The sequence below is a fragment of the Danio rerio genome, chromosome 9, assembly GCF_052040795.2.
Source record: "Danio rerio strain M-AB ecotype USA chromosome 9, GRCz13ab, whole genome shotgun sequence".
Classification (NCBI taxonomy): Eukaryota; Metazoa; Chordata; class Actinopteri; order Cypriniformes; family Danionidae; genus Danio; species Danio rerio.
The window spans coordinates 52,700,001-52,714,978 of record NC_141029.1 but is presented as its reverse complement, the minus strand read 5'-3'; the positions used below and the strand labels follow the sequence as shown (position 1 = coordinate 52,714,978).

Here is a 14,978-nt window from a genome sequence, read left to right as displayed (position 1 = left end):
GACACACACACACACACGCACACACACACGCGCACACACGCGCACACACGCGCACACACGCGCACACACGCGCACACACGCGCACACACACACACACACACACACACACACACACACACACACACACACACACACACACACACACACACACATATATAGACACACAATTTATATATACATACAGTTGAAACCAGAAGTTTACTGTCTTATGGTAAATCATACTAAACGTTTACTATTTTAGGTCCGTTAGGACTACGTAAATAATTTACATTTGCTAAATGCCAGAATAATGAGAGATTTTTTGTTTTGTTTGTTTCTAGACAATCAAAAGTTTACAGACATTTCCTTGGTATTTTTTAGCTTTGCTTTTAAACTGTATAACTTTGGTCAAATGTTTTGGGTCTCCTTCCACAAGCTTCTCACAATAGTTTGAAGGAATTTTGGCCCATTCCTCCTGACAGAACTGGTGTAACTGAGTCAGATTTGTTGGCTGTCTTGCTTGCACAAGCTTTTTCAACTCTGCCCACAAATTGTCTATAGGATTGAGATCAGGGCTTTGTGATGGCCACTCCAAAATCATCCATTCACATCAATTCACTTTGTTGTCCTTAAAAAAAACATTAACTAATTTGGCATTATGCTTAGGGTCGTGGTCTGTTTGGAAGACCCATTTGTGGCCAAGTTTTAATTTCCTGGCTGATGTCTTGAGATGTTGCTTCAGTATTTCTACATAATGTTCTTTCCTCATGATGCCATCTATGCTGTGAAGTGGACCAGTCCCTCCTGCAACAAAACAGCCCCACAACATGATACTGCCATCTCTATACTTCACAGTTGGGATGGTGTTCGTAGGCTTGTAAGCTTTCCCCTTTGTCCTCCAAATGTAACACTGGTCATTATGGCCAAACAGTTCAATCTTAGTTTCATCAGACCACAGCACATGTCTTCAAAAATTTGTCTTTTTTTGTGTGTAATTTAGCAAATTGTAATCTGGCTTTGTTGTTGATTCTGGCTTGTTGATTCTCTCATGTTGTCACACAAGGAAGCAGTGTGTGTGAGGTTTTCCTTAAATACTATTCTACAGTTGTGCCTCCAATTAACGCAAAAGTTGTCAATTAGCCAATCAAAAACTTCCAAAACCTTTACACCATCATCTGAGCTTTTTCAGAGGCGTAATAATCTTGTGTGTAAACTTGACTTTCAAGAAAAGTTATAACAATTTCTCAAAATATATCTCTCTCATTATTGAGCTATTAAGCAGAACAGAAACAAATTTGATGATTATAACTTACCTAAAAGAGAAAAAAAAAAAGTTTAGTCACATTAACATCTGACTTTTTTTAAATGGTTATGTGCATTTTTATACAGTGTAAACTTCTGGTTTCAACTGTATACAGTTTAAGTCAAAATTATTAAACCCCCTGAATTATTAGACTATTTAATATAATAATAATAACTCATTTCTAATAACTGATTTATTTTATCTTTGCCATGATGACAGTAAATAATATTTGATTAAATATTTTTCAAGACACTTCTATACAGCTTAAAGTAACATTTAAAGGCTTAACTAGGTTAATTAGGCAGGTTAGGTATTAGGTAATTTATTTATTACCTAAGGTAATTAGATAAGTTATTGTATAACGATGGTTTGTTCTGTAGACTATTGAAAAAAATATATAGCATAAAGGGGCTAATAATATTTACATTAAAATAGTTTTTAAAAAAATTTAAAACTGCTTTTATTCTAGCCGAAACAAAACAAATAAGACTTCCTCTAGAAGAAAAAAATATTATCAGACATACTGTGAACAATTCCTTGCTCTGTTAAACATCATTTGGGAAATATTTACAAAAAGAAAAAAAAATAAATCAAAGGGGGGCTTATAGTTCTGACTTTATAGTTCAGTATGAAAAATAATTATCGAGAATGGATTTCTGCCATATCGCCCAGCCCTAATTTTCGCTGTTACAAACTAGAGTGTTTATAACAAAAAATATATAACTTAAAGGGGCTAATAATATTGACCTTAAAATGGTTGCGAAAAATTAAAAACTGCTTTTATTCTAGCCAAAATAAAACAAATAAGACTTTCTCTTGAAGAAAAAATATTATTATTATTATTATTATTATTATTGTTATTATTAATTATGTTGAAACATAATTTTTGCAGTAAACATTTAACATTTTTGCAGTGTACACACTAAAAAAAATGCAGGGCTCCACACAATTCATTTGTTTTGTACCAACACAAATAAATTAAGTTAACGTTACGGATTTAACAAATTTAAGTGAATTGAACAACTTAAGTTGTCCCAATAAAAATCTCAATAATTGTGTTGTTTCAGCAATTTTTTTTTTTTTTTGAGTGTACTATATTGTTATGAGGATGAGATGACTTGTATATCATGATAGGAGATTTTTGTCATCTCGCCCAGCTCTCTACAGCAGACACATGTGCATTTTTTTAACACAACATACATCTCGTAATGCTGTCAGTCACAGCGAGAGAGGCAGAGAGAGGCCGACAGACAGAAAGTGTCTAAATGAGCCGCTGGAGAAGAGAGGGAGGGGGATGTCAAGGATTCGCGGTCCTTCATCTTTGCAGTAGAGCAAACACATCTCTCAGTATAGCAACAGACAGCTGCAACCACTTCCAAATGCACTCTAACTTAGATCAGTGGAAGAATTGTCAGCGCACAGCGAATCATACGAAGATAACACAGCCAGCTGCCACGACAGAAAGAGAGAGAGAAAGAAAGAGAGAGCGATCCCTGCGTGGAAATGAAATTTGTTGCGTTTGCATGCGTGCGTCTCCCTTGGGGTCCTTCCTCTGCGTTGGGATGAAAAGCGCGCGAGACGACGCTTAACATATTTGCTTAAAGATGACAAGCCGCTACTGATTTCATTTGAGCCGGGCTTTTGTCTGAAACGGAGACAGGGAGGGGTACCGAATAAGATTTGTTACACAGACTGACAAATGTATCCGTCTGTACGGATGAGTGTTTCATCAATTTGAAACGGCCCCCGAGATCCCCCAAGGTGCTCATCCGCCGGCGAGCCGAGTTAGTCTGAAGGTTCCCTTTAATTGTCACCATTAGATTGAGATAAAACCTGTCATTCTCATTTATACAAACAATCCCAGGAGGCTCGGGCCACTTACACGTCTAACGCACCGACGGCAGTGTCTTCTGCCAACGCTCGGCTGCTAAATCTCAAATACTGCTCTCTAAAGCATGATGCTAAAGATTAGAGCTGCAACTAACGATTACTTTAACAATCGATTAATCTGTTGATTATTTTTTCGATTAATCAATGAATCTGATTTTTTTTAAAAAGCAGTAAATTCCAACCCTTTCTCCAACCCAAGCTCATCCCTGATGTAATAATAATAATAATAATAATAATAATAATAATAATAATAATAATAATAATAATAATAATACAAAACTATGTAGTTTTGTCCTGTTTTCAATCCAAATATCTAAATATTTTTTAATCAAGATACATACTAGACCAGGGATGGGCAAACTTGATCCTCGAGGGCCAGTGTCCCTGCAGAGTTTTGTTCCAACACTAGTCAAACACACCTGAACATGCCAATCAGTGTCTTCAAGATCACTAGAAATCTATAAGCAGGACAGAGTTTGCCCATCCCTGTACTAGACACATGGAACAGCATAAGACATGACGTCTTGCTTTCTGAAAAAAAAAAACACCTCAAAATTAAGTGATTGTTTGCTAAAAAAAAAAGTTAAATTATTTGTGAATTGGGTTAGAAAAATAATCTTAATGAGACAATCTCAAACAGAAGCTTTACCAGTTCACATAAACGTGTAAATGATCCTGATCTGTAACATGAGATGGTCGTCGCCATGTTTACTTGCGGCCGCACGTTTGCCTTCATTCATAAAAAGCAGAACATGCAGGATTCAGCACCTAAATTCACCAGTTACTCCCCAAATACATGCAAGTAAGTATTTGGTGAACTTAGAGAAGAATAGATTCAACTTTATAGTTACTTTCACTATGTGTAGTGTGTATCTGATTTGAATAAAACACATCTGATGGATTGTTAGACTTCCTTGTGTGTTTTACAAACTCTAAATGTTGTGTTTTACCATTACGTGTGAAAACCATAAAGCACTGGTTATTTCACTTAGATTTTTGCTCTGTCATATTAATATATGCTTGTAATTTATTATATTTTATGCAGATGCACTGCATAGACAAAGACTTGATAATCCTAGCCGATCTAAATGAATGGAATCGCTCCAAATAGAGCTATTCAAATCATCCATCAGGTGAAATTAGATTCAGTTCACAGCCAAATAAAATATGGCAATATCAGATTTTTCCAATATTGTACAACCCTAATACACACACAGATGTAAACAAATATATAGTATGATATAAGCTTTCGGCCATACCACCTACCTATAACCTGTACCAGAAATTTTTGGATCTGTATTTCAATCTTTAGCTTATACCCTTCCCTCCTATGGATCTTTCTAGGAAAAGTTTGTGAGCAGCGTCTATCTTCCAGCAATAAGCTTAAATCTTAATTAATACAGTAAAAAACCTCACAAAATCAATTAGTATGTTGCGATCTGCTATTAGGAAAACGATATAACCCACATAATGGCAAGATGAGTAATAGTGTTCAAACCCAGGCTGATGCATTTGCTTTGAAAAGCTCAAATCAAACACAGATCAACAGAGCGACTCCATACAATGTGTAAAAGTGAATACTTGTAACTTACTCATGTTTTTTTGTATTATTAATTCTGCAAGTGTAAATGGTTCAGCTTGATCTAGGCACATTAAATGATATAAAGTAATTGACCTGAATAAATCCAGATTAAACGTTATCTGTCAAATCATTTTTGTTTTGCGCATGACTGATGGTCTATTTAAAAAAACTACAGTGCATTTCACACTAACCCTCCAAATGTTAATGGCCACACATGAATATGTAAAAAAGTGATTCGCAACCCAGCTGAACAGAAGGAAGATTGAAATCTGCATATTAAAAAATATTATATTTACAGCAGATATGACTGGTCATGTCAGATGGGGGAATTCAACTGCTTGTTTGATGAACAATGCTGAGGCCTGCTGCCAATATTAATACAACAACATAAAAAACTGTGAAAGATTACAATTAACTATAAAAAGCATGTTAACAAATGCATATGATTTGCTCCAAAGATTTGAAAGTTTGAATAATTTGCATTGCAATTAATGTGCATATCGGCTGATATATTTTAGATGCATATGTATTTTAGGTGCATTACATCAGGAAATATTTTCATTTATTAGAACAAATACATTTGTAGTTACAAAAACCCAAATAATTACATTTCAAAACATGCATGTTAACAAACTTTGCTTCATAATTTTTTTTTAAGTTTGATTAATGTGCATATTTCGGCCAACATATATTTAGATGATTATGCATACAAAATATTTTATTCATTAGAATAAATACATTTTTAAATTACAAAAACGTTTAAATAATAATATTACAAAAAAAAAAAACACGTTAAACACGTCAGATTTTCTTCAAAAATTTGAAAGTTTTATTAATGTGCATATATCGCCCGATATTATTTAGATGTCCATGTGTTTAAGATGCATTGCATACAAAATATGTATTTTTATTAGAACAAATTCAGTTTTTCAGTACAAAAACTCTCAAATAACAACATTACAAAAAATTGCATATATATTGCATTTTCGCAAACAAATTGAAAGTTTGATTAATATGCATATATCGGCCGATATATTTTAGATGAACATGTATTTTAAATGAATTGTAAACTAAATATTTTTAAATACAAATACATTTTTAAAGTACAAAAACTCTCAAAATAACATTAGAAAAAAATGCATGTAAACAAAAACATCTGATTTGCCCAAGAAACTTGAATGTTTGATTAATGTGCATATGGGCTGATATATTTTTAGATCTATGTGTGTTTTAGATGCATTGCATACAACATATTTTTATTTATTTCAACAAATAAATTTTTTAAAGCACAAAAATTCTCAAATAACTACCTAAAAATAAGCATGTAAACAAAAAAGTTAGACTTGCTCCAAAAATGTTAAAGTTTGATTAATGTGGCATATTGGCTTATGTGTTTTAGATGCATTGCATACAGAAAATTGTTCTACATTAGAAAAAAATGCATTTTTAAATTACAAAAACTTTCAAATATTAACACAAAGAAATGCATGTTTTAAAAAAATGTAGAAAAAAAACTTAGAAAACAAAAAAAATAAGTTTAAGAATTGTGCAAGGCAATCAATGTGCATAATATCAGCAGAAATGTTTTAGATGGATTGGCTTTTTAGATGCAGAAAGAAAAGAAAAAATAAATAAATAAATTATATATATATATATATATATATATATATATATATATATATATATATATATATATATATTTTTTTTTTTTTTTTTTTTACAGCACAGCATGGTTGAAACTAAACAGTATTTATGTTTTCTCTATTTGATATGAGATATTTCCAAAAAGCATAATAAAGCCGAATAACTGCATGACAAACACAGCTAAATACAAATAATAGAGCCAACACTCTCTCAGAACAGCATGTAAACTGCACAATATTTTTTTCTCTAATACATATATTTTATTTGTTTCTAATACATTTAAAGATTTGTGAAATACTTTTCAAAAAAGCATTAATAACGCCAATTAACTGCATGACAAATACAAATAAACAAACAAACGCACATTACAGGCAACACTATCTCACTGTTAACAAACCAAAAAAGAAGTTGCATATTTTTCCAGAAAAGCATGCTCAAAACTTTTTGTAAAAAATATATATTAATAAAGCCTATTGTCTGCATGACAAAGACAACTAAAAATAAATACACAAACTAACACATAATACAGCCAACACCATGTCATGACATTAACAAAAACCTTCAAATAACAAAAAAAAACATGTTTTTTTACAGAATATCATGGTTGAAACTGTCCAGTTTAGTTGAACAGTTGTACAGTCTCTCTGTAATTATATTACATACTACATAAAACTTTCAAAGTTGCACATGTATTTTTCACACCATAACATGCTTAAAACTACACAGTATTTATGTTTGCTTAAATAAATATGATCTATTTTTTAAATATACTCAGTTTTTTGTGCAATACTTTTCTAAAAAGCATAATAAAAGCATGGTTAAAACTGGACAGTATATTTGTTTTCTCAAATAAATATTTTGTATTTTTTAAATACGTTTATAGAAATGTGCCATACCTTTCCAAAAAGCATATTAAAGGCAATTAACTGCATGACAAAGACAGCTAAATACAAGTACACAAACTAACACATATCCAACCAACACTTTCTCACTCTTAACAAAATAAAAAAGAAATCATGCATGTATTTTTTCACAGGACAGCATGATTGAAAGTGCACAGTTTAGTTTTTCTAATAGTTATTAGGGCTGTACGATATTGGAAAAATCTGACATTGCGATATTTCAGCCTGATCTCACGAGAAAACGTAAGTATTTTACGTTTTGCCAGTTTAGTGGCTAATTCGTACGAATTCGTACGAGTTCAGTCGTACGAAATGGTACGATTTTAAAAAGGAGGCGTGGCACCTGACCCCACCCCTAAACCCAACCGTCATTGGGGGATAAGCAAATCGTACTAAATTGTACGAATTAGATCGTACGAATTCATACGAATTAGCCACTAAATGAAAAAGTTACGAATTGTCGTGAGATTGTGTTGGATATTTTGGTTTTCTTCAATATATACTGCGATATGAATACAATATCAGCAGATGGCTTTAAATTGCTCTATTTGGGGGAGGAGTGGTCATTCATTTAGACTGATTAGGGTGATATTCTAAGGGTGTGAATAATGTACACAAAAAATAAATAAATAAATAAATAAACTAATGGCAATTATAATTACTCTTCATTACAAAAGTTGTAGGTTATCATGTCCAAATGCTTTACACTCTCTTGAAACGCCTTTAAAACATGCAAATTATAAAGTTTCACTCTGTTATGGTTATACTTCGCAACAACTCCACAATTCTCATGTATTCTAAATCGTTGAACAACTATAATCCCAACTGAATATTGCATATCCTGCGATGTGATTATTGCGGACACACACATTGCGATATCAATGCTGAATCGATATATTGTGCAGCCCTAATAGTTATATTATATATTTTTAAATATGTTTATATTTATTTTCGGAAAAGCATAATAAAGGCAATTAACTGCATGACGAAGACAGCTAAATACAAGTTACAGGGCACAAAACAAAGTAACACATTACAGCCAACACTATCTTACGTTAACAAAAACTTTCAAAGTTACATATGTAATGTATTTTTCACAGCAATGCACAGTTGAAACTGCACGGTATTTATGTTTTCTCTAATAGACATGCGCTATTTTTTTTAAATATATTTAGAGATTTGTGCAATACCTTTCCAAAAAGCATATTAAGCATAGCATGGTTGAAACTGCACAGTTCAGTTGTTTTCTCTAATAGATATATGACATTTTTAAATATGGTTGTAGAGATGTTGATTTTTTTTTTCCAAAAAGCATAATAAAACCAATTAACTGCATGACAAACAAAGCTAAATACAAATAAACTAACTAACAAATATTATAGCCAAAACTATCTCACTGTTAAAGGGTCACGAAACACCAAAACACATTTTTTGAGCTGTTGACAGTCGTATATGTGTCCCACACTGCTAAAAACACTATTAAGACACATATATTTTACTAAAAAGTGTAAATTGGTTGTTTTTGCGTTATTTCAAATAAATTCGTACTTCCTGTTTGAAACGAATTTTTGAAGCTGCGTCACGGTCATGATATAATAGCGTGTATTCCAGTGTGCAGACTGGACGCCTGTGCCAGAGTGAGTCTTATTACGTCTTACAGTGTGATGCATTAATGCATGAGTAAGGCTTGGTTCAAACCAATCAGCGCTCTCTATTGTGCAACTTCATTAATATTCATTACTATCACCGTGTTTTCAGGACAGAGACGCCACGTTGTGTTGGCAAAACAAGCGTGAAGTGTTGCTTTTATAGTTTGCTGCAGTTAAGTTTCGTTTTCATTTTCTCTCTGTGAGAGCTCAGCTGGAGTCACGTGTGGATTAACGGTGTACGCGACGCTCGACAACAATAACTTACGTGTCTAAGGAGGAACATTGTTTACCTGAGAGCTGTTCTCATCTGCAAATGCTGAGATACGGATTCGCTTGTAGTCTCCTCTTCATAAAGACGCGGCTCTAGTTGCTGGTGATTGTCCTGTCTCTACAGATTTGGTAAGTGAGCGACCAGCGCTCTTTGTTTATTCAGTTTGTTCGTATCGAACAAACTATTGCACAGAGTGTAAACATGTTAGCACCACAACCAAACTTTAACCTCGTGTAGGGTTTTTACCGCATTTAGTGACCGGAATAACACACGCGGCTTTCTGACAATACCTGCCATGTGCATCTAAGTTTCTGGGAAATGCGGAGGTTTTTTTTCTCTTATTCGCCGTGCGGTATCAAACATTGCATGAAAAATACACGCTTAGAGCAGCTTCTCAAATCAAATATCCGTTTGTCGCGAGGGGCATGAATGAATTCCCTGAATGAAAGAGCCAAACTGCAGTTAAAGTTCAACATTTAATAATTTGGCAAATAATTCGACTACAGATGTCCATGTAGGTTAAACACCATCACTTTCTCATGTGTGTGTATTTTGACTGAAACTCGCGCGTGCCCAAATAGACACTCCCACACCATCCCACTTTTCTTCCTCCGACACTCCCCCCTAAACAGAGCTGGACACGCCCACTTTTCTGACTTTTTCCAAAGTAGAGGTGTGAAAACACCCTGCTGAAACGAGGGGGTTTCATGGCCCTTTAACAAAACAAAGAAGTTACATGTATTTTTCACAGCATAGGAAATTTGTAACTGCACAGAATTTGTTTCCTTTTATCAATGTATTACTTTTTTATATATTATGTTCATAGAGATCTGCATTTTTTCCCCAAAAAGCATAATAAAGCCAAATACCTTGATGAAAACACAGCTAATACAAGTACACAAGTGAACACAAAAGCAGCCAACACTCACTGTTAACAAAACAAAAAAGAAGCTACAAATGTATTTTTCACAGGATAGCATGATTGAAACTGCACAGCTCAGTTGTTTTCTCTAATAAATACATTATATATTTTAAATACGTTCATAAATGATTCCAAAAAAGCATAATAAAGGCAATTAACTGCAAGACAACCACAGCTAAATACAAATTACAGAGCACAAAACAAACTTACACACATTACAGCCAACAACCTCTCATGACAGCATGTTTGAAACTGCACAGTATATTTGTTTTCTGTGATAGATATATTATATATTTTTAAACAAGTATATAAAGATTAATTTGCTTTTTGGGAAACAACTGCACATTGAAGGCAATTAACTGCATGACAAATATAGCTAAATACAAATACACAAACTAACACACAATACAGCCAACACTATCTCCAGATGTAACAAACTTTCAAAGTTGCGTATGCATTTCTCACAGCATAGCACAGTTGAAACTGCACAGTATTTATGCTTGCTTTAATAGATATGCGCTATTTTTAAAAAATGTTCAGATATTTGTGCAATACTTGTCTAAAAAGCATATTAAAGGCAAGCAACTGCAAGACAAAGACAGCAAAATACAAATTACAGAGCTCAACACAAACTAACACATATTACAGCCAACACTAGCTCAACATTAAAATATTTTTCACAGCACAGATGTTTGAAACAGAACAGAAATAGAAATATTATATCATTTTAAATGTTTATGGATGTGCATTTTTTTTGCAAAAAGCATATTAAAGGCAATTAACTGCATGACAAACACAGCTGAATGCAAATACACAAACTAACATACATTACAGATAACAAAAAAAAAAAAATTTAAATACGCATGTATATTTACAGCATGGCACAGTTGAAACTGCAGAGTATATTTAGGTTTGTTTTAATAGATATTGGCTATTTTTAAAACATGTTAAGACATTTGTGCAATACTTTTCCAAAATACTTTTTTTTATTTATTTATTTAAGTTTTAATGCCATATCAGCAGCATTGACTATATGGCGAAAACATACACTAAATATACAATATATAATAAAATCAAATAAGTTTCTTAACAAATACGCATTGTAAAAAAAAAAAAAAAAAGTAGCAACAACACTGAAAAGAGTCATATACAGTCCTTTAGTTTGATTAAAGATAAATATTCTAAAAGTGCTCCAGAAGGCACCTTTTCAAACATTTCACTTAAAATATTTCCCGAATAAAAATGGTTCTTTCATGACAAATGCAGCTAAATACAAATACAAACTACAGAAAACAAAACAAAAAAATATGCATGTATTTTTCACAGTATAGCATGGTTTAAACTTCATAATATATTTATGTTTGCTCTAATAGACATGCGCTATTTTTAAAATATGTTCAGATATTTGTGCAATACTTGTCCAAAAAGCATATTAAAGGCAAGCAACTGCAAGACAAAGACAGCAAAATACAAATTACAGAGCTCAACACAAACTAACACATATTACAGAAAACACTAGCTCAACATTACAATATTTTTCACAGCACAGATGTTTGAAACTGCACAGTATTTATGTTTGCTCGAAAAGAAATGATTTAATTTTAAATATGCTTATAGATTTATGCATTTTTTTTTCCCAAAAAGCATATTCAAGGCAATTAACTGCATGACAAACACAGCTGAATGCAAATACACAAACTAACATACATTACAGTTAACAAAAAAAAATTAAATACGCATGTATATTTACAGCATGGCACAGTTGAAACTGCAGAGTATATTTATGTTTGTTTTAATAGATATTGGCTATTTTTAGAATATGTTAAGACATTTGTGCAATACTTTTCCAAAATAGATATATTTTTTTTATTTATTTAAGTTTTAATGCCATATCAGCAGCATTGACTATATTCATGGTGAAAACATACACTAATAAATATACAATATATAATAAAATCAAATTAGTTTCTTAACAAATATGCATTGTGAAAAAAAAGTAGCAACAACACTGAAAAGAGTCATATACAGTCCTTTAGTTTGATTAAAGATAAATATTCTAAAAGTGCTCCAGAAGGCACCTTTTCAAACATTGCACCTAAAATATTTCCCGAATAAAAATGGTTCTCTAATATCATTTAAAAATACACAAATAGGTTTTTCCCAAAAAGCATTTCAATTAACTGCATGATAAAGACAGCTAAACACAAATACACAAACTAACACACAATACAGCCGACACTATCTCCCGATGTAACAAACTTTCAAAGTTACGCATGTATTTCTCACAGCATAGCACAGTTGAAACTGCACAGTATTTATGCTTGCTCTAATAGATATGGTGCATTTTTTAAATATTCAGATATTTGTGCAATTATTTTATAAAAAGCATATTAAAGCCAATTAACTGCATGACAAATACAGCTAAATACAAGTCCACAAACTAACATATATTACAGAAAACAAAACAAAAAATATGCATGTATTTTTCACAGTGTAGCATGGTTGAAACTTCATAGTATATTTATGTTTGCTCTAATAGATATGCGCTATTTTTAAAATATGTTCAGATATGTGTCCAATACTTTTCCAAAAAACATATTAAAGCCAATTAACTGCATGACAAATGCAGCTAAATACAAATACAAACTACAGAAAACAAAACAAAAAAATATGCATGTATTTTTCACAGTATAGCATGGTTTAAACTTCATAGTATATTTATGTTTGCTCTAATAGATATGCTCTATTTTTAAAATATGTTCAGATATTTGTGCAATACTTGTCCAAAAAGCATAATAAAGGCAATTAACTGCAAGACAACCACAGCTAAATACAAATTACAGAGCACAAAACAAACTTACACACATTACAGAAAACACTAGCTCAATATTTTTCACAGCACAGATGTTTGAAACTGCACAGTATTTATGTTTGCTCGAAAAGAAATGATTTAATTTTAAATATGCTTATAGATTTATGCATTTTTTTTCCAAAAAGCATATTCAAGGCAATTAACTGCATGACAAACACAGCTTAATGCAAATACACAAACTAACATACATTACAGTTAACAAAAAAAATGAAATATGCATGTATATTTACAGCATGGCACAGTTGAAACTGCAGAGTATATTTATGCTTGATTCAAAAGATATTGGCTATTTTTAAAATATGTTCAGATAATTGTGCAAAACTTTTCCAAAAAGTATATTAAAGCCAATAATCTACATGACAAATATAGCTAAATACAAGTACACAAACTAACACATATTACAGCCAACACTATCTCCCGATGTAACAAACATTCAGTCACGCATTTCTCACGATAGCACGGTTGAAACTGCACAGTATTTACGTTTGCTCTAATAGATATGCTCTCTTTAAAAATATGTTCAGATATGTGTCCAATACTTTTCCAAAAAACATATTAAAGCCAACTAACTGCATGACAAATACAGCAAAACACAAATACACAAACTAACACATGCTAACATGCCAACACCATCTCACGACGTTAAGAAAAACTTTACGCATGTATTTTTCACAGCATAGCACGGTTAAAACCGCACAGTATATTTATGTTTGCTCTCATAGATATGCTCTATTTTTAAAATGTGCTTGGATATTAGCGCAATCATTTTCACAATGTGTTAAAGCCAATTAACTCAACAATACAAGCATCTAAATAAAAAAAAAAAACAGTAGTAAGAATCTAAACACCGCAGTCAACGCACTCACTATAGGTTTGTATGTTGTCAAAATATTGGCCCAACCTAAGCCTCAATCTAATTGTGCGTATACGCATCCGCTAATTGCCGCACAGACTGAACATCTTCCATAGGTCCGTGTGTGTGTGTATATAGAGAGAGATGTAGCCTGTGCTAGAATGTCAACAGCGGATACATCAAGCAAAAAGAGGGTGCTGAAAAGGGGAGGGTTCAGCATCTGTCATCACGCACACCACAAAACTCAACATGAGGTTTCATGTCAACCCTGCGGACTCACACACACACACACACACAAGCAAACTGACGTGCCGTGCAATCAGGAGAGTGTGTGTGGAGCTGTCGTGTTGTTTAACATGCTCATAAAGCCCGGCCTGAGGTTAAATCAGGACCGAGTTAACGATAACAATGCTTTCACACGTCAGGGAAACACTCCGAGAAGCATCCCAGCACATCACTTAGTGAACATACTATCATGTTAAAAGCTTAAAGTAATACTTAATAACAGCCTTTACACCTTAAACTCGTCTAAATTAGGTCAGCGATGCCTGTTGTGTTAATACACCTCTGCTAACTGTAGCACATTACACATCTAATGGCTTATTAGAGCTCCCTAAAGGAAAGAAAAAACACATGCTCAGTGTCCACTTTGATTAAAACACATCACAAAAAAACACTCTACAGTAATGAAATCACTCATCATGTAGTGTGTTTTTTTTTTTTCCTGCTGATAGAGCTGAAGAGGCTTGGAAAACACACTTCAGTCTTAGCCAGGCAATTGTGTTTTCTAAATAACAAATGCAAACGCAATGGATTATAAGTAGCCGTGTTAAAAATGGAGGAGAAAAACAGTGTTTTGGTTTATTTTAGTTATGTTTTAATATTAAAATGAGGGTTTTTTTAAACAAATAAACATGAAAGTGCTTTAAAAAAGACAAGCATTTCAAGTTTGCGATGACACTCAGTGGTGTAACCTTCAACAAATCAATTCCTGACCTCAGGTTTCGAGTCTGACAACATCCGCAGGACTCAAACTCGGAGCTAAAGGAGGACAGAAACAGCCGAAGAAGCAGGGGGACATCTATAGAAAATGTGCATAATGTGGGCCACG

At 32.8% G+C, this 14,978-nt stretch overlaps 2 protein-coding genes across 3 annotated transcripts in view; both read right to left on the bottom strand.

Annotated features, from left to right (window-relative positions):
* The window catches only part of ifih1 (interferon induced with helicase C domain 1), a 751,550-nt gene that overhangs the window by 627,236 nt on the left and 109,336 nt on the right, over positions 1–14,978 (bottom strand). The window lies entirely within an intron of this gene.
* Positions 1–14,978, bottom strand: part of fign (fidgetin) — a 142,941-nt gene that overhangs the window by 126,038 nt on the left and 1,925 nt on the right.